Source organism: Oncorhynchus tshawytscha, linkage group LG07 (assembly GCF_018296145.1).
Source record: "Oncorhynchus tshawytscha isolate Ot180627B linkage group LG07, Otsh_v2.0, whole genome shotgun sequence".
Taxonomy (NCBI): Eukaryota; Metazoa; Chordata; class Actinopteri; order Salmoniformes; family Salmonidae; genus Oncorhynchus; species Oncorhynchus tshawytscha.
The window spans coordinates 12,351,848-12,371,300 of NC_056435.1; the positions used below are offsets into that span (position 1 = coordinate 12,351,848).

The 19,453-nt window shown below is 41.2% G+C and overlaps 1 protein-coding gene across 4 annotated transcripts in view; it reads left to right on the forward strand.

Annotated features, from left to right (window-relative positions):
• The first annotated feature begins 3,234 nt into the window (after positions 1–3,234).
• The window catches only part of LOC112253991 (1-acyl-sn-glycerol-3-phosphate acyltransferase gamma), a 30,269-nt gene continuing 14,050 nt past the window's right edge, over positions 3,235–19,453 (forward strand). Inside the window, exon 1 of one of the 4 annotated variants that reach the window (XM_042324117.1) lies at positions 3,235–3,426. The gene's annotated coding sequence lies outside the window, so the exon portion shown is untranslated. Of the gene's footprint in view, positions 3,427–3,660; positions 3,695–5,727; positions 5,753–18,981; positions 19,062–19,453 lie in introns of those variants that run through there. The other 3 variants (XM_042324118.1, XM_042324120.1, XM_042324119.1) reach the window with 3 other exon arrangements.

Consider the following 19,453-nt stretch of genomic DNA (forward strand, 5'->3'; position numbering starts at 1 on the left):
AAGAGAAGCAAAGAATTATCATCCAGAAACTAGCCTTTCCGGTGCTCTCGTAGGAATAGCCCAGCTGCTGACTAAGTCGGTGGTGGTGAGGTTTGTTGGCTGTGCCAGCTTTTGAACCCAAATACTGTATGTGGGCATTGAACTCCAAAACGGAAGCACCTAAAACTGCCATTGAGTGGTCCGAGTGTGTACTTTGAGTAGGAGCTTGGGGGAGTTGGATGGTCGAGGCTGTCTGTGTCTTCGGACGATATATATATGTTGGTCTGAAGTGGGTTGCCTTGCAAAATGGAGTCTGGTCACATAACTAAATCTTCAGCTCCCCCAGTATTCTGTGGGAAACCATGGAAACAACATATTGACTGTTGTTGCAGCAATGTTTTAACACATTCCCTGGGGGAAACGTAGAGGGATCGTTCACGGTGGATTACAAAATGTATGTTATTTATACATATATAAAGTATATGTATAAATATGTCATGTGCTGTGGATCATGAATCTGTGCTAAAGATATTGCCAATTTCTGAAACATATATTTGAGGGCGCTGCCTTGAATCAGATAGGACATTCCGAAGTATCTTCTTCCTTAATATTCAGCCAATAGCACGTGCAGTAGTGGTGAAACAAAAACAAAATGGGTTAAGGATGATTGTTGACATGTAACGGTGTGCAACATTTTGTGTCTTGGTCTAGAAAAAATGCCCATGTAGGGCATTTACATGTCAACAATCATCCTTAACCCATTTTTGGGGTTTCACCACTACTGCAATCGAGCCACGTGCTATTGGCTGAATATTAGGGAAGAAGAGATTTTGGAATGTCCCATCTGATTCAAGGTAGTGCCTATTTAAATAAAGGTTAAATATATAAAAGTAATAAATATATATAAAAAATAAATAAAAGATGTTTCTTTGTTTGGACCACTGTGTTTGCTGTAGTGTTGGCTCTCTCCTAAAATAGTCCCTTTGGCAAAGTATCATAACATATACTCTTGCCATGTGTATACAAGAAACAGTAGGCAACACTAGAATATTAACCATGATGTCAGTACAGAAAGGGAGATCTTTGACTAATGCAGCATTCGTGACCAAGTGGGAGGTGGGAATTTACAAGTTGTGAAGTCGTAAAAAACGAGTTGGTTGCAATTTCCTACTTTGAACTCGTCGAAACGCTGATTGACTAATGGCCAACAAGCTGCAAAAACCATAAACTAAAAATACAGCTGTCACGCTTGTAAACAAATTATAGTGTTCAAAAACCATATTAATAGATTTTTTATAAATAATGTTTTGTTGCATTTAACTGCCGGAAATGCTATTATCGAGGTTATATCCTTCGTAGATGATGTCAGCATGTAGGAGAATGGGGAGCTCAGGATGGTGGACAAGTTTCCCACAAGTAATTACCAGTTGGAGGGCCGTTCAAGTGGATTTTTCCCAGTTGTATGTGGTAAATTCCCACTTCTCACTTGGTTACGAATGCAGCATTAAGCGCAACTGAGTGCCCCCTACTACCCCCTGCCTTTGTAACTGTATCTGTCCCTTAGTGGTTTTAACAGTGACCAGTCTATGCTTGGCTCTTCTTTTGTTTTGTTCTTATGTTGAAGATATTCTTTTTACATTTTCTTTTCTCAATGGGCAAACAAATGAAATGTGTTAACTGTTTGGTAATGTTTTTAGTGCTTCGTTTTTTGAGCCTGAATATTTTATAACATGTTACAATGAAGATTGTAGTGTACAAATCCACATTTATAATATATGATATGTATGTTATGATGCAATAAAAATAAAGTAATGATTATATTATATCCATCTGCTTTTTTCTGTAAGTAATGAGTATCAACACACTGCCAAAGGAAGGGGCCGGTCAAGGAAGTCCATAGTTGGCTGAAACTGAAAGTATGTAAAAAAAAAAAAAATTTTTTTTAAATGTAACTGATGCAAAAGAAAATGTCTATTTGAAATAGACAGGTGTTTGCATTTTGTACATTCAATATCTACCTGCAATGTCGGGTAACTAACTTTCCTGGTAACATATCCCATACGATGCTTGTCATGTATGTAAGCCAATGCATGCCTATCAGGGGACACTTTACTACAAGCAACTAATATGAATATTACTTTCCTCCAATACGACAGACAAACAAAGGTTGACTATTTCATTGAATTCATGAACATGACACTGGTAGGGTGCTTGTCAAAAACGGTATTCTGTATATCTGTATTGCATGGTCAATGAAAGATCATACTCACATATGCTGTCTACCTATACTCAACTGAACACAGGTATACCAGTTTGCACCTAGTTAGAATACCTAAGATGATACCTATAGGCAGTGCTTGACTTGGACTTAAATAGGTGCCGGTACTCATTTTGGGTGCCGGTACTATTTATATTTAGGTGCAAGAGCTCCACAATACTTTTGAGATAATATTATATAAGAGGAACAAGAGCTCAAGCAGTAGAACATTTGAGGTGCCAGTTCTTAGCTCCTTTGGCAGTGTGAGGTCCTGCCCAAGTCAAGTACTGCCTTTACACCTACTTTCTGGAGGGTCTTCAGTACTGTCTGTTGAAAACTGCATTCCCTCTCACTGCATGGGGTTGTCAATTAATGATCATAAATGTTTTATGTGTGTATACCTCAGTTATTATAAGACACAACACGCATAAACAGCTTGTGGAGAACATTTAAAATCAGAGCATTTTGCCATGGAAACCAAGATGACATTACTCTGTGGCCTAACATATTCAGAATGAAAAGAGTCACAGGGATATCTACCTGCATTACAATTCCGTCACAGGTGTTGGGAGAGAAAGGGGACATAATGGAAACGCTGGCTTGTTATCAGAGAGGAAGAGGCAAAGCGAGAGTGTTTACTCTCTGCCAGAGGTCGATGAGAGAGTCACATTTGGTCAACAAAAAAAATATGAATTTGCTACGTGAGGCTTATTTGATCCAATATAAGTTCGGTAATTGTTAGGTTGTTACGGGTGCACTGATATAATTGGATGCACGTAGCATTTCGGCAGAAAAATCAACTTTATATCCGAGTTGTGTCTATGGTGTTGTGACTGTTGTGCACACGCGTATCTGGCCTCTCATTGGCTAGAATCCCGCCTGCCTTCCATCTTTGAGGACACGTATTACCATTGTTAGAGCGGTCACTCGATTATCTTGGAAATATAATAGATACTCTTTATTGTTTTGCATTGTTTCCAGGGGGACAGAGTTTGTGGTTGGATAGACAGGAAGTTGCATGTTTCACAGAAGGATGTAGCTAGCTAGCTAAAAGATAAACCTTTATATTGAAAAATAAATGCGTCTATGACTCTGTGGTGCGAAGACACCAATGTTATTTGTGTTGAGTTGAAAACCAAAGCGTTGGATCTGTTTGGTAACATTACTCGTCGTCGGGATCCAGAAATCAGGTAACGTTAGCTAAGCTAAAATGCTATCCAAGTTAGCAGAGGTGTAAATAATATTTCTGTTGCAAAACGTTTACTCAGACGGAAAACCTAACCCGGAGTTTCTATTGGACAAATGCAAGTAGGTCCCGCCTCATTTCCGTTTGGTTGGTAAACGGTTTCCGTAATGAATACACCCCTGGTTAACTAGATAGGTAAAACCACTGCAGTAGCTAGCTAACATGCCACCTAATTTAACATATCACTGCATAGCAGTCTGGACTCAGGTTTGGTAGGTATGACCACAGTATGTGAGCGGAGCGTGCCCAATTTGACTGGAGCGCAGAACGAGTTTTCCAAGGCTGGAGCTTCGGCCTTCTCCAGTAGCGCTCACTTCGTGAGCTCACGCCTCTATCACACTGGGTGTTTTTGCATTTTGGTACCAGAAGTATATTCATTTCCAATGGCACGCTGCGTTTGCCTTACAGCATTGCGTTGCAGAGGCAGTTGTAGTACGTTCTGTGTGGCGCATACATTGGATTTATTGAACATATGCATCAAACTGTACCCGTAGACGGCTTGACAGAAATGGTAGTAGAAGCTGAATGTTGAACCTTTCTTGTACACATTCAGATGATAGTGTTATTGCACAAAATGGTATGCACTGTCGGTGTGCCTGCCCATCATGCATTTGTAGGCTACTTTTTTGACATTTTTATTTTTAGTATTTGTTTTTTTGTAAACTACTTGTGTGCTGCTATAGAGTACCAGGTCAAACAAGAAATGGTTCCAATTGTTTTTCCACCATTCATTTTTCCCATAAGGGATTTTAGTAGCACTTAAAAGAAAGGCTGTGCTTTGTGTAGGCTTACCTTGCGTTTTGCACAAAACAGTTCTCGTCTCCTAACTCCGCTGCTATTTCCGTCACATTGTTCTCAACACCAATATGCTGGTTAACTTTGCTATTAGGCACATAGCAACATTGTCTAGGAAAAGGCACCTATTCAACAACACACTGATGTTTCAGAACCACAGACAGCGATTGTTATCCAACACAGGAGAATGTGCATTTGTTATAAAATAATATTATTTTTATTAGTGTTGCACCATTGTTCTTACATAATATAAGGTGGCCTAGTGGTTAGCGCATTGGGCCAGTAACTGAAAGGTTGCTGGATAGAATCCCTGAGCTGACAAGGTAAATATCTGTCGTTCTGCCCCCTTAGCAAAGCAGTTAACCCAAAGACGTGGACGTCGATTATGGCAGCCCCCCGCACCTCTCTGATTCAGAGGGGTTGGGTTAAATCCAGGAGACACATTTCAGTTGTACAACTGACTAGGTATCTCCCTTTCCCTAATCATATACAATTTCAGTAGCACATGTCTTAGTGATGGACTGCACCACCCCCACGGCATCCACAGTGGATTAGTCCACTCAGACAGGCGCGAATCAGACATGTCTTGTAGAGGTTGACCGATTCAGATTTTTCAACGCCGATACCGATTTATTGGAGGAACAAAAAAAGCTGATCCCGATTAATCGGTCATTTTTTTTTATAAAAAAAGAAACGTTCTCTCACTGTCAACTGCGTTTATTTTCAGCAAACTTAATAACCTCTTGAAACTAGGGGGCACTATTTTTATTTTTTGGAAAAATATAATTCCCAAAGTAAACCGTCTATTCCTCAGGACCAGATGCTAGAATATGCATATAATTGACAGCTTAGGATAGAAAACACTCTAAAGTTTCCAAAACTGTCAAAATATTGTCTGTGAGTATAACAGAACTGATATTGCAGGTGAAACCCGAAGAAAATCCAATCAGGAAGTGCCTCTTATTTTGAAACCGTTGTGTTCCTATGTACCCCTATTGACCATTGAAAGGGATATCAACCAGATTCCTTTTTCTACGTATTCCCTAAGGTGTCTACAGCATTTTGACGTAGTTTCACGCCTTAATGTTGAAGAATGAGCATAAACGACTACTTTGCGTAAGTGGCCAGCTGAGGGCTCTCAGAGTGATTCTTGCGTAAAAGACAGAGGTAGTCATTTTTCCTCTCGCTATACTGAAAAGCCAATTGTCCCGGTTGATATATTATCAAATAGATTTGAAAAACACCTTGAGGATTGATTATAAAAAACGTTTGCCATGTTTCTGTCGATATTATGGATATAATTTAGATTTTTTTTTTCAGCGTTGTCGTGACCGCTATTTCCGGTGGATTTCTCAACATAATGTGACCAACAAACAGAGGTATTTTGGGTATAAAAATAATCTTTATGGAACAAAAGGAACATTTGCTGTCTAACTGGGAGTCTCGTGAGTGAAAACATCCGAAGATCATCAAAGGTAAACAATTAATTTGATTGCTTTTCTGATTTTCGTGACCAAGCTTCCTGCTGCTAGCTGGACATAATGCTATGCTAGGCTATCGATAAACTTACACAGACGCTTGTCTTGCTTTGGCTGTAAAGCATAATTTCAAAATCTGAGATGACAGGGTGATTAACAAAAGGCTAAGCTTTGTTTCACTATATTTCGCATGTGATTTCATGAATATGAATATTTTCTAGTAATATTTTTTGACCGTTGTGCTATGCTAATTAGTGTAGTTGATGACAATTCCCCCGGATCCGGGATGGGTAGTTCCAAGAGGTTTTGTGTAAATATTTGTATGAACATAACAAGATTTAACAACTGAGACATAAACTGAACAAGATCCACAGACATGTGACTAACAGAAATTGAATAATGTGTCCCTGAACAAAGGGGGGGGGGGGTCAAAAAAGTAACAGTCAGTATCTGGTATGGCCACCAGCTGCATTAAATACTGCAGTGCATCTCCTCATGGACTGCACCAGATTTGTCAGTTCTTGCAGTGAGATGTTACCCCACTCTTCCACCAAGGTGTCTCACAGTACATACATTGCAATTTATTGCCCTGGCCACTTCTGCAGTCCTCATGCCTCCTTGCAGCATGCCTAAGGCATGTTCACGCAGATAAGCAGGGACTCTGGGCATCTTTCTTTTGGTGTTTTTCAGAGTCCATAGAAAGGCCTCTTTAGTGTCCTAAGTTTTCATAACTGTGACCTTAATTGCCTACCATCGGTAAGCTGTTAGTGTCTTAACGACCGTTCCACAGGTGTATGTTCATACATTTTTTTATGGTTCATTGAACAAGCATGGGAAACAGTGTTTAAACCCTTTACTATGAAGATCTGTTAAGTTATTTGGATTTTTATGAATTATCTTTGAAAGACAGGATCCTGAAAAAGGGACGTTTATTTTTTTGTTGAATTGTAATAATGATAATTACAACAATACTGAATGAACACTTTTTTTATTTTAACTTAATATAATACATAAATAAAATCAATTTAGTCTCAAACACATAAGGAAACATGTTCAATTTGGTTTAAATAATGCAAAAACACAAGTGTTGGAGAAAGTAAAAGTGCAATATGTGCCATGTAAAAAAGCTAACATATTTAAGTTCCTTACTCAGAACATGACAACATATGAAAGCTGGTGGTTCCTTTTAACATGAGTCTTCAATATTCCCAGTTAAGACGTTTTAGGTTGTAGTTATTATAGGACTATTTCTCTCTATACCATTTGTATTTCATATAACTTTGACTATTGGATGTTCTTATAGGCACTTTAGTATTGCCAGCCTAATCTCAGGAGTTGATAGGCTTGAAGTAATAAACAGTGCTGTGCTTCAAGCTTCATTGTGAAGAGCTGCTGGCAAACGCAGGAAAGTGCTGTTTGAATGAATGCTTACGAGCCTGCTGCTGCCTACCACCGCTCAGTCAGACTGCTCTATCGAATATCAAATCATAGACTTAATTAATATAATAAACACACAGAAATACAAGCCGTAGGTCATTAATATGGTCAAATCCGGAAATGATCATTTCGAAAACAAAACGTTTATTCTTTCAGTGAAATCTAGAACCGTTATGTATTTTATTGAACGGGTGGCAACCCTAAGTCTAAATATTGCTGTTACATTGTACAACCCTCAATATTATGTCATAATTATGTAAAAATCAGGCAAATTAATTACGATCTTTGTTAGGAAGAAATGGTCTTCACACAGTTCGCAACGAGCAAGGCGGCCCAAACTGCTGCATATACTCTGACTCTGCTTGCACTGAACGCAAGAGAAGTGACACAATTTCCCTAGTTAATATTACCTGCTAACTTGAATTTAATTTAACTAAATATGCATGTTTAAAAAAATATACTTGTGTATTGATTTTAAGAAAGGCATTGATGTTTACGGTTAGGTACATTGGTGCAACAACAGTGCTTTTTTCGCAAATGCGCTTTTGTTAAATCATCACCCGTTTGGCGAAGTTGAAGTAGGCTGTGATTCGATGATAAATTAACAGGCACCGCGTTGATTATATGCAACGGAGGACAAGCTAGGTAAACTATTAATATCATCAACCATGTTTAGTTAACTAGTGATTATGTGAAGATTGATTGTTTTTTATAAGATAAGTTTAATGCTAGCTAGCAACTTAACTTGGCTCCTTGCTGCACTCGCGTAACAGGTGGTCAGCCTGCCACGTGTAACTGATGTGAAATGGCTAGCTAGTTAGCGGTGGTGCGCGCTAATAGCGTTTAAATCAGTGACGTCACTCATTCTGAGACCTTGAAGTAGTTGTTCCAAGAATCTTTTCAGTCTCCTGAGGGGGAAAAGGTGTTGTCGTGCCCTCTTTACGACTGTCTTGGTGTGTTTGGACAATGATAGTTCGTTGGTGATGTGGACACCAAGGAACTTGAAACTCATGACCCGCTACATTACAGCCCCGTCGATGTTAATGGGGGCTTGTTCGGCCGGCCTTTTCCTGTAGTCCACAATCAGCTCCTTTGTCTTGCTCACATTGAGGGAGAGGTTGTTGTCCTGCCACCACACTGTGCCGAGAGGGTGTTCTCCGCTGCTGGCCTGCACCATCTCATGGGCCTGAAGCAACAGACTCTGTAGACTGAGCCTAGTAAGGCATTTTTTATTTAATTTAATTGTAAGTATTTAACTAATTATTTAATACAACAAAATGTTGTTTAAATGCTTAAGCGCTTAATGTTCCAGCCAACCTAGTGTGTCGCACTCGCAAATACTTCACAATTGATTTATTTGTAGGCTACAGACTTGAAATAATTTAAATAATAGGCTCAACTCCAGTCACATATTATGGTTACAACCAAGTTCGAGTTAACGTTAGAGAGAAACTAGATAGCTAGAAGTTAGCCTAGCTAGCTAGCTGTGACTTTCAGTTAATGCTGTCATTCACATGAAAATTGGAGTGTGTTAGCTAACTAAAGTCAGTATAAATATGCATGCGGAATTAACCAGCAACTATTTATGTTCATAATACGCTCCCACGTGTGAATGAATTAGATCAGCTAATGTCAGTCAACCACTAGCCCTTGATCATGACTCAGTTCCATTACATTATACATAAGTCACATAAGAGTCAAGGCATTTTCTGTAGGGGGAGTTTTGTTAAGAGCTCCGAAGCTCAACCTGAACATTAACACGTGGCGCTTGTGGTATGTTTTCAGAACCATAATGACCTTATCTTTCATATCAGCGAGAATTTTAATAAAAAAAAAAAACTAGGTTAAATTCATACAAACTTTGATAGGGTTAGTGTTTCCACACGGTCATATCTCCATGTTACAGCGCTTGTTTACGGAAAACATATGGAAGACGAGGCGACCGCCTGTGTTAAGCTATCTAGCATGCTCTGAACAACTGTGTAAGCGTAACTCAGGAAGTGTAGCGGAAGTGTAGTTTCCTCGAATGGAGGCACTCTAAGCTGGTATGGATCTGTGCAAAACTGCTACAGTAAGTGTATATTTTATTTGAAGTATTCTTTCTCGCTGATGAAAGATAAGGGCCATGTACACTGCTCAAAAAAATGAAGGGAACACTTAAACAACACAATGTAACTCCAAGTCAATCACACTTCTGTGAAATCAAACTGTCCACTTAGGAAGCAACACTGATTGACAATAAATTTCACATGCTTTTGTACAAATGGAATAGACAACAGGTGGAAATTATAGGCAATTAACAAGACACCCCCAATAAAGGAGTGGTTCTGTAGGTGATAACCACAGACCACTTCTCAGTTCCTATGCTTCCTGGCTGATGTTTTGGTCACTTTTGAATGCTGGCGGTGCTTTCACTCTAGTGGTAGCATGAGACGGAGTCTACAACCCACACAAGTGGCTCAGGTAGTGCAGCTCATCCAGGATGGCACATCAATGCGAGCTGTGGCAAGAAGGTTTGCTGTGTCTGTCAGCGTAGTGTCCAGAGCATGGAGGCGCTACCAGGAGACAGGTGGGGGTTGTGCTTACAGCCCAACACCGTGCAGGACGTTTGGCATTTGCCAGAGAACACCAAGATTGGCAAATTCGCCACTGGCGCCCTGTGCTCTTCAAAGATGAACGCAGGTTCACATTGAGCACATGTGACAGACGTGACAGAGTCTGGAGACGCCATGGAGAACGTTCTGCTGCCTGCAACATCCTCCAGCATGACCGGTTTGGCGGTGGGTCAGTCATGGTGTGGGGTGGCATTTCTTTGGGGGGCCGCACAGCCCTCCATGTGCTCGCCAGAGGTAGCCTGACTGCCATTAGGTACCGAGATGAGATCCTCAGACCCCTTGTGAGACCATATGCTGGTGCGGTTGGCCCTGGGTTCCTCCTAATGCAAGACAATGCTAGACCTCATGTGGCTGGAGTGTGTCAGCAGTTCCTGCAAGAGAAAGGCATTGATGCTATGGACTGGCCCGCCCGTTCCCCAGACCTGAATCCAATTGAGCACATCTGGGACATCATGTCAAGCTCCATCCACCAACGCCACGCCACGTTGCACCACAGACTGTCCAGGAGTTGGCGGATGCTTTAGTCCAGATCTGGGAGAAGATCCCTCAGGAGACCATCCGCCACCTCATCAGGAGCATGCCCAGGCGTTGTGGGGAGGACATACAGGCACGTGGAGGCCACACACACTACGGAGCCTCATTTTGACTTGTTTTAAGGACATTACATCAAAGTTGGACCAGCCTGTAGTGTGGTTTTCCACTTTAATTTTGAGTGTTACTCCAAATCCAGACCTCCATGGGTTGATAAATTTGATTTCCATTGATAATTTTTGTTTGATTTTGTTGTCAGCACATTCAAGTATGTAAAGAAAAAACTATTTAATAAGAATATTTCATTCATTCAGATCTAGGATGTGTAATTTTAGTGTTCCCTTTTATTTTTTTGAGCAGTGTATTTCGAAAGCAGTTTCGCAAGCAATGATTATGGACGTTCCTAAACGTTAAAACACAGATTGTAGTTCACATGAGAGTGGTCGGTGAAGCCAATGGCTGAAAATTAGGAAGGCAGAATGCCGCCTACTAGTCAATGAACATCTAGGTCATTTAAAAAATATATTGTTATATATTTAACTTGGCAAGTCAGTTAGGAAGAAATTCTTATTTACAATGACGGCCTATCCCGTGCCAAACCTGGACGACACTGGGCCAATTGTGCGCCGCCCTATGGGACTCCCAATCACGGCCGGATGTGATACAGCCTGGAATCGAACCAGGGACTGTAGTGACGCCTCTTGCTCTGAGATGCAGTGCCTTAGACCGCTGCACCACCATTTCTCATGCACAGTAGCTTGCCGGAAGATACCGACCGTTACGCTTGTTTACACTGAGCTGCACTGGGGTCAGAATGCGATCCTGGTTACATTAAGACACAGTGGAGCCGGCACGAGATATCGGGTCATAAAACATACCGTAATGCAGGGATGGGATATGCCTCTGTACTCCAGGTTTTACTTTTATCAACACTGCTCCATCGAAAATATTAAAATACTGCTAGTTTTCCAGGAAAACAGCCTTTTTCGTCCTCATGCTAGCTTGTAGTAACCACCACAGAAATTTTGGAATGGCAGTGTCAGCCAATCAGCTCCTTTGTGTTGTTGAACACGACGTGGTCGTCACTTGTTACCACAGCCACAAAGTCTTAAACCCCACCTATTTCTACAATTTCTTAAAATCAGATTTGAAAACTAACCCTAACCACACTGCTAACATTATGCCTAACCATAACCTTAAATTAAGGTTTTGTTTTCCTGAATTTTACGAGATAGGCCATTTTGACTTTGTGGTTTTTACTAGTTACCACAGCCACAATGTGCCAATCTATAATGCCTGCTGTTGCTACTGCCAGCTAGCACGATGACAAAAAGGGCAGTAATGAATACACCCCAGGTAGTTTGGGTCCCAGATGCTGATTGGCTGAAAGCTGTGGTATATCAGACAATATACAACAGGTATGATGAAACATTACTTGTTTACTGTTCTAATTGTGTTGGCAAACAGTTTATACACTGAACAAAAATAGAAACGCAAACATGTTAAGTGTTGGTCCCATGTTTCATGAGCTGAAATATAAGATCCTATAAATGTTCTATACGAACAAAAAGCTTATTTCTTTAAAATGTTGTGCACAAATTTGTTTTTTTGCCAAGATAATCCTTCCACCTGACAGGTGTGGCATATCAATAAGCTGATTAAACAGCATGATCATTATTACACAGGTGCACCTTGTACTGGGGACAATAAAATGGCACTCTAAAAGGTGAGGTTGTCACACAACACAATGCCACATATTTCTCATTTTGAGGGAGTGTGCAATTGGCTTGCTGATTGCAAGAATGTCCCAGAGCTGTTGCCAGAGAATTTAATGTTAATTTCTCTATCATAACTGCCTCCAACATCACTCAAAATGTCCCACTTCTTCCATGGCCTGCATACTCACAAGACCTGTCACCAATTGAGCATGTTTGGGATGCTCTGAATCGACGTGTATTGCAGCATGTTCCAGTTCCCGCCAATACCCAGCAACTTTGCACAGCCATTGAAGAGGAGTGGCACAACATTCCACAGGCCACACTCAATAGCCTGATCAACTCAATACAAAGGACATGTGTCATGCCAGATACTGATACTGACTGTCAATACAAAGGACATGTGTCACACCAGATACTGACTGGTTTTCTGATCCGCGCCCCTTATTTTTTAATTTTTTAAAAGTTATCTGTGACCAACAGATGCATATTTGTATATGCATCTGCGCTTAATGCATTTATTTCAATTGACTGATTTCCTTACTGATCTATAACTCAGTAAAATCTTTGAAATTGTTGCATTTATATTTTTGTTCAGTATAATAGCAATAAGGCACCTCGTGGCTAAGAACAGCCCTTAGCCGTGGTATATTGGCCATATACCACACCTCCTTGGGCCTTATTGTTTAAATATAAGTAAGGGCTGTTCTTATGCACTGCACGGAAGCGGAGTGCCTTGATACAGCCCTTAGCAGTGGTATATTGGCCATATACCACAAACCCCGAGGTGCCCTATTGCTATTATAAGTCAACAAAATGTAACTGTAAACAGGTAGGTTTGTGTCATACCCATGGTATATTGTCTGATATACACACTGCTGGAATACTGTTCAGCCAATCAGCATTCATGACTCAAACTACACTGTTTAGCTAACTAGTTACAGTAGTATCTGAAGAGTTTAGAGAATCACCTTCAAAGTACTAGCCTAAATCATTTTTGTATTAAACGTAATAAATTCATAACTCAAAATGACCATTGGAGAAAAGAAGATAGATCTTCTCACATCCCCCAAATAACAATTACATTGAAAACCAGATGGGGGTTGTCAGTGCCCTGGCTGTCGACCATTTCAAAACTGACCATATGGAGCATTGCCTGCCCCCATACCAGTGTTGCCAACTTAGCGATTTTGTCGCTAAATTTAGTGAGTATTCATACCCCTCTAGCGACACATTTCAAACAGGTGACTAGTGACAAATCTAGCGACTTTTTCTGGTGTTATTGGAGACTTTTGGAGACTGATGTGAAAGCACGTACCGTTCTTACTCTTTTCAACGGGCAGCAAGTGCTGCCGTGGGCCCCACCCCCGTCCCAAAGCACTCACAGGCAGCCCAGTTCTCGCACTGCAGTCCCTCCCAGCTGTAATCAGAGCAGGAGATGTTCACCACTCCGGGTCCAGACTGGTCCAAATGGTTTGCGCATGCGTGAAGCCACCGCTGGCTGATCCCGCCCTGGCTTACATTCAAAAAACGAAGTAACTCCGCCGGAGTTGGAAGGGTTGGAATTGTGACATAAAAAAAAACAAGAATCGACAGAAGAAAGTTCATTTGTAGTTCTAAACATATTTAGGGTGTTTTTTTTAACTCACTTTTTGTCTCTCCCACAACGTTATTCCTCCCTCCTACGGCGTCCATCACAATTACATGCACATGGGCAATTATGCAAATGAGGTGATGATGTCATTTAGCGACTTTTAGGACAGCCTATAGCTACTTTCCTTACTGAGGAGTTGGCAACACTGCCCCAAACTCCTCAACCTTCAACACGTATTTATGGATGCCGTTTGGGTCTTTGCGTGTCAAAAAAGACGAAACATCAAATAAGCTTTTAATTTGATGTGCCAAATAGCCAACTTATATTACAACAATGTTGTGCGTGCTGAATTTGCATGCGCAACTAAGCCAAGTGCCACCACTAAGGTCAGGAGCACTGTAAAAACAATTGGGCTACAAAGAAGCACACACACACCGGCCACAATGTGTTTACAATACTGCGTTGGTAATAAGCCATTATGTGTTAGACCGAATGTGAAAACATATGTGTGAGCATTTGAAATAACAAGCAAAATCACAAATGTTCGCTAGGTTGTCCAACATTCTCCCCGACATGCAACTATCCCAGAGGCAGGGGAGAAAGGATGGTGATCTTGCTGGTTCTGTCTGCCTGCCAACCACATCCCAAGCAGTTTCACCTGATTAATCCTAGCTAGTCGAAATACAGAATAATAATCAAGCATTTTGTCACCGTTGATAACAGTTTGGAAACTAGAGGTAGGCTGTCTCCCTACTGCGCTGACTTCGGTTTGCAGTATGACAAAGTCAATCACAAATGTCTTTGATACAGATGTTATTAGCAACTTCTGGGGTAGCTAGCTAAGTAGCTTTAGCTTGGGTACTTATCTAGAACCAATACGACCAGCCAGGAAAAATGATCAGAAACTGCAATCATTTTCAACATTCTTAGCAATGATTAAGGAATATATGTGACTACGTATTAGTTGGCCAGCCACTTGTTGTTCTATTGAAATCGAACTTCAGTTCATGAAAATAACTAGCTAGCTAACAAAAACTAAACAAGCTAGTCAGCTACCTAGCACTGTTGCCCCAAACTAGAGTTATAAGCAGCGAGCTAGCTTAATCTCGCTAGTGTGGCTTGACTGGGTCCAACGATCATCAACCAAATCCAATAACTGTCTTATATGTAGGGGTATTTTAAGTTAGCTAGCTAACTATAGCTACTTAAACTGATGTAGAATTGCAATGTTTTGGGGGGAGAACATTGTTTGCATCCATCAGCTAGTTAGCTTTTTTTCTGACCAGTACTGTCCCAGAGTTTGGGGGAAGTGTGTCTGTCTCTTGCGGCAGGTGCAAGAGACAACTTTACCAGCATCATAGCACGTGTCGGTGAATCGCTGTGACATATGAAATACAAGTGATGTTGTAATAACGAATAATAACGTAATAAAACAATTATGAACGTGTTAAATTATTATGTGACGTGCAGTCATATTCAGGTCCTGATTGGTCAACAAGTTTATTTGGTGTGTCAAATAGTGTTATTTGACGTATCTTTTATGACATGCAAAGACTGAAACGTCATTCCATACTAATCTCATAAAATGTCTCTGTGTACTTCCAATTTGAAGCCTTTATACCTAATCTTTCACATTGTCTGGTTGCATAGATGTTTTCAGGAGTTTGCAGATTTGCATGTTGCCATAATAAATTCCGATAACCTTGTAAATTTGGTTAACCTTGTAATTACTGCCAGTGGGTCATATAATTATATAGGCTTTGTTCCTTTAAAGAGGAGTTGACTAACACGTGTTTGTTTGGATACATAGTGATATTGTTTTCTCACACTCCACAGCATTCAACACGTTTGAAACCCACCCTCTTCCCCACTGCTTGGAATGCCAGAGATTTTTAGAAGCTATGTTTGCTCTTGGATGGGGAGAGAAGGGTGAAACGTCACTTATAGAGGAAGAAATGTAATGTGAAACTGTGAAATTATGTTGTCTAGAATATGAATTGGACTTAGTCACTGCCTGTGGCATTTACTCATTCAGATCAACTTTATTATCCCACCAGGGGGGAATTAATTTGGTCAGGTGCCTAAAAAGACGTACATAAAACAATATAATTCATTTAAAGTGCACTAGCTACACATTTCAATAAAATTGCAATATGTTGTGTACTCAAGGGATCAACAGACTATTGGCTGTTGGAATAAAAGATTCCCCATATCTTTCTGTTATGCTTTTCTTTTGAAGAAGTCTCTTTCCCCTTGTCCGGCTGCTGCTGTGACTGAATTTTGAGTGAATGGGATTCGTACTGTCCTGTAAAATGCTGTTTTATGAGGATGAGTTTTGTGTACAGGTTGGTGGTTGATTCTTGATCTATACAAATGACATGTTTCCAAACACACATATCAGACCAAAGGACAGCATACTCTGCAGGACAGATTTATAGAACATTTGTAAGATATGGTGGTCAACATTTAAAATGGTTCAGTTTGCATAAAAAAAAAAAAATCTTTGCAAAGGCACAGTCATTGGATTTCAGCTTGTCTATTTCGATTCCTCGGTACTTATGTGGTCACTCTATCGACTGATTTCCCATTGATCTTCGTAGGAGGTAGTGGAGTTTTGTTCCTTCGGAAATCAATTTCCATCTCTTTGTTTTCTTAACGTTAATTTCAAGAAAGTTATCTGCATACCACTGGATGAATTGAGCTGTTTCTCTGTCAAAACCTTGAAGAGAGGCTTGGTCTGAGTAGAGGAAACCCACAACAGCGATGTCAACTGCATATTAAAAAAAATGTGTGGGCTGAGTCAGAGGTTTGACAATCGTTTGTGTACAGTATCGGTGAAAGTACGCAAACTTGAGGGGCTACCGTATTTACCATTCTAGGTGTAGAGATGACAGATTTAAACTTCACTTGTTGAGTACGGTTCACAAGGAAACTATTAATTCACTTGATCAGTAGAGAGTTGACACCCAAATTCACCAGCTTGTCCACCAGTAGGTGGGGTTGGATGGTGTTATTTATTTATTTCACCTTTATTTAACCAGGTAATTGAGAATAAGTTCTCATTTACAACTGCGACCTGGCCAAGATAAAGCAAAGCAGTGCGACACAAACAACAACAGAGTTACACATGGAATAAACAAGTGTACAGTCAATAACACAATAGATTAAAAACAAAATAAAGTCTATATACAGTGTGTGCAAATGGTGTGAGTAGGTAAGGCAATAAATAGACCATAGTAGCAAGTAATTACAATTTAGCACTGGAGTGATAGATGTGCAGATGATGATGTGCAAGTAGAGATACTAGTATGCAAAAGAGCAGAAAATTAAATCAAAACAATATGGGGATGAGGTAGGTAGATGGGCTATGTACAGCTGCAGCGATCGGTTAGATGCTCGGATAGCTGATGTTTAAAGTTGAGGGAAATATAAGTCTCCAGCTTCAGCGATTTTTGCAATTCGTTCCAGTCATTTGCAGCAGAGAACTGGAAGGAAAGACGGCCAAAGGAGGTGTTGGCTTTGAGAATGACAAGTGAGATATACCTGCTGGAGCGCGTGCTACGGGTGGGTGTTGTTATTGTGACCACTGAACCTGAGTTAAGGCAGAGCTTTACCTAGCAAAGACTTATAGATGACCTGGAGCCAGTGAGTCTGGCGACGAATATGTAGCGAGAGCCAGCCGATTTAGAGCATACAGGTCGCAGTGGTGGGTGGTATATGGGGCTTTGGTGACAAAACGGATGGCACTGTGATAGACTGCATCCAGTTTGCTGAGTAGAGTGTTGGAGGCTTTTGTAAATGACATCACTGAAGTCGAGGATTGGTAGGATGGTCAGTTTTACGAGGGTATGTTTGGCAGCATGAGTGAAGGAGGCTTTGTTGCGGAATAGAAAGCTGATTCTAGATTTAATTTTGGATTGGAGATGTTTAATATGAGTCTGGAAGGAGAGTTTACAGTCAAGCCAGACACCTAGGTATTTGTAGTGTCCACTTATTGGATGGATATAGGTGTATAACAGTTTGGGTCTAGAGTGTCACCCCCTTTGAAGAGGGGGATGACCGCGGCAGCTTTCCAATCTTTAGGGATCTCAGACGATATGAAAGAGAGGTTGAACAGACTGGTAATAGGGGTTGCAATAATTTTGGCAGATAATTTTAGAAAGCGAGGGTCCAGATTGTCTAGCCCAGCTGATTTGCACGGGTCCAGGTTTTGCAGCTCTTTCAGAACATCTGCTATCTGGATTTGTGTGACGGAGAAGCTGGGGAGGCTTGGAGCTGTTGGCTTGGTTTGGGGTAGCCAGGAGGAAAGCATTGCCAGCCGTAGAGAAATGCTTATTGAAATTCTCAATTATCGTGGATTTATCGGTGGTGACAGTGTTACCTAGCCTCAATGCAGTGGGCAGCTGGGAGGAGGTGCTCTTGTTCTCCATGGACTTCACAGTGTCCCAAAACCTTTTGGAGTTAGAGCTACAGGATGCAAATTTATGTTTGAAAGAGCTAGCCTTAGGAAAGCTAACTGCCTGTGTATGTTGGTTCCTAACTTCCCTGAACAGTTGCATATCGCGGGGACTATTCGATGCTATTGCAGTCCACCACAGGAAGTTTTGTGCTGGTTGAGGGCAGACAGGTCTGGAGTGAACCAAGGGCTATATCTATTCCTGGACTGTAACAAAGCGTTTTAAAACATTGAGCAACGGAAAGTAAAAATTTGCATTTTCAGACCAATCCAGGCACTCCCAGTTTCCATCTGCTTTCTTCCATTTTGGTGACTATTGAACACGACCCAGGCCCTTCCTCATTGCTGGACCCATCACAGCAGCTGAGCTTCTCCACCCAAACCCCCCGTACAAATGGATGGTGATTTATCCAGGGTGCTTCTGCAAGAGCACTAAGCAGTGCTAATCTGTTCTGGGCCAGATTAGAGCGTTGTTATCCAACATCTCTCATTTTCCTCCCTGTACAAAGGAGAGGCTCCTTCTGTGTTCCGTCTGTTTTAACACTTTTTTAAACCAGTGTGTCTTGATTATTGTTCTCGTCTTGTGGGGATCTGGTGCGAAGCCGTCACCGACTAGCTCTTTCGTTTCTCACCTGAGTTGCTTTCTTGTTGCGCAGATGGACGCTCCCTCCTCATCCTCCTCTTTTCCTTGGGATTTAGTGTTCATGCTGTCATCATAGTTGGTCTCCTATGCGTATTAGCATGAGTCTCGGGCACCGTGGACACTGACTCCCCCTCGTCCTCCTCTTAAAACGCTTTGGAGATTTTCATCTCTTTCTTTTCCGTGATCCTTTTTTCTTTCCTTGGGGGTGAGGTAATCAAGGAGGGGGGTGAAGATGCTGAACCAGGGGGCCGTGATGCTCTTTACAGGGCTGTGTGGGGCACTGGTGGTGCTGGCGATCGCATACTATACCTACTGGTAAGTCCTGTTTAGGGAGCAGTCGAGGATCGCGCCAGAATTTATAAGAACTTTATAGACATGACTGGTACATTTGTTGACTCCAACTGCTTGAGGCTGTGGGCAACCACAAACTATAAATTAAAATATATTCTACTGCCTGACACTGGTTTCGGGAGAGTGTAGACTGGGCTTGGTTGGTTGTTGACTTCTGTGGGTTTGTCTTATTTGTTCAGACATGGCTCGGGACCTTCTGCTGCTGAACATCTTGGCCAAGTTTAGCCTGTTTTGGCCTTCGGAAGGCCAATGGAGGCCAGGCTGTTTCTCCCTGTTAATCAGTTTAGCCCTGAGTGGCTATTGCTAATCTCTGCCACAACCCACATCCAATCAGGCCTTGTGTGTGTGTGTGTGTG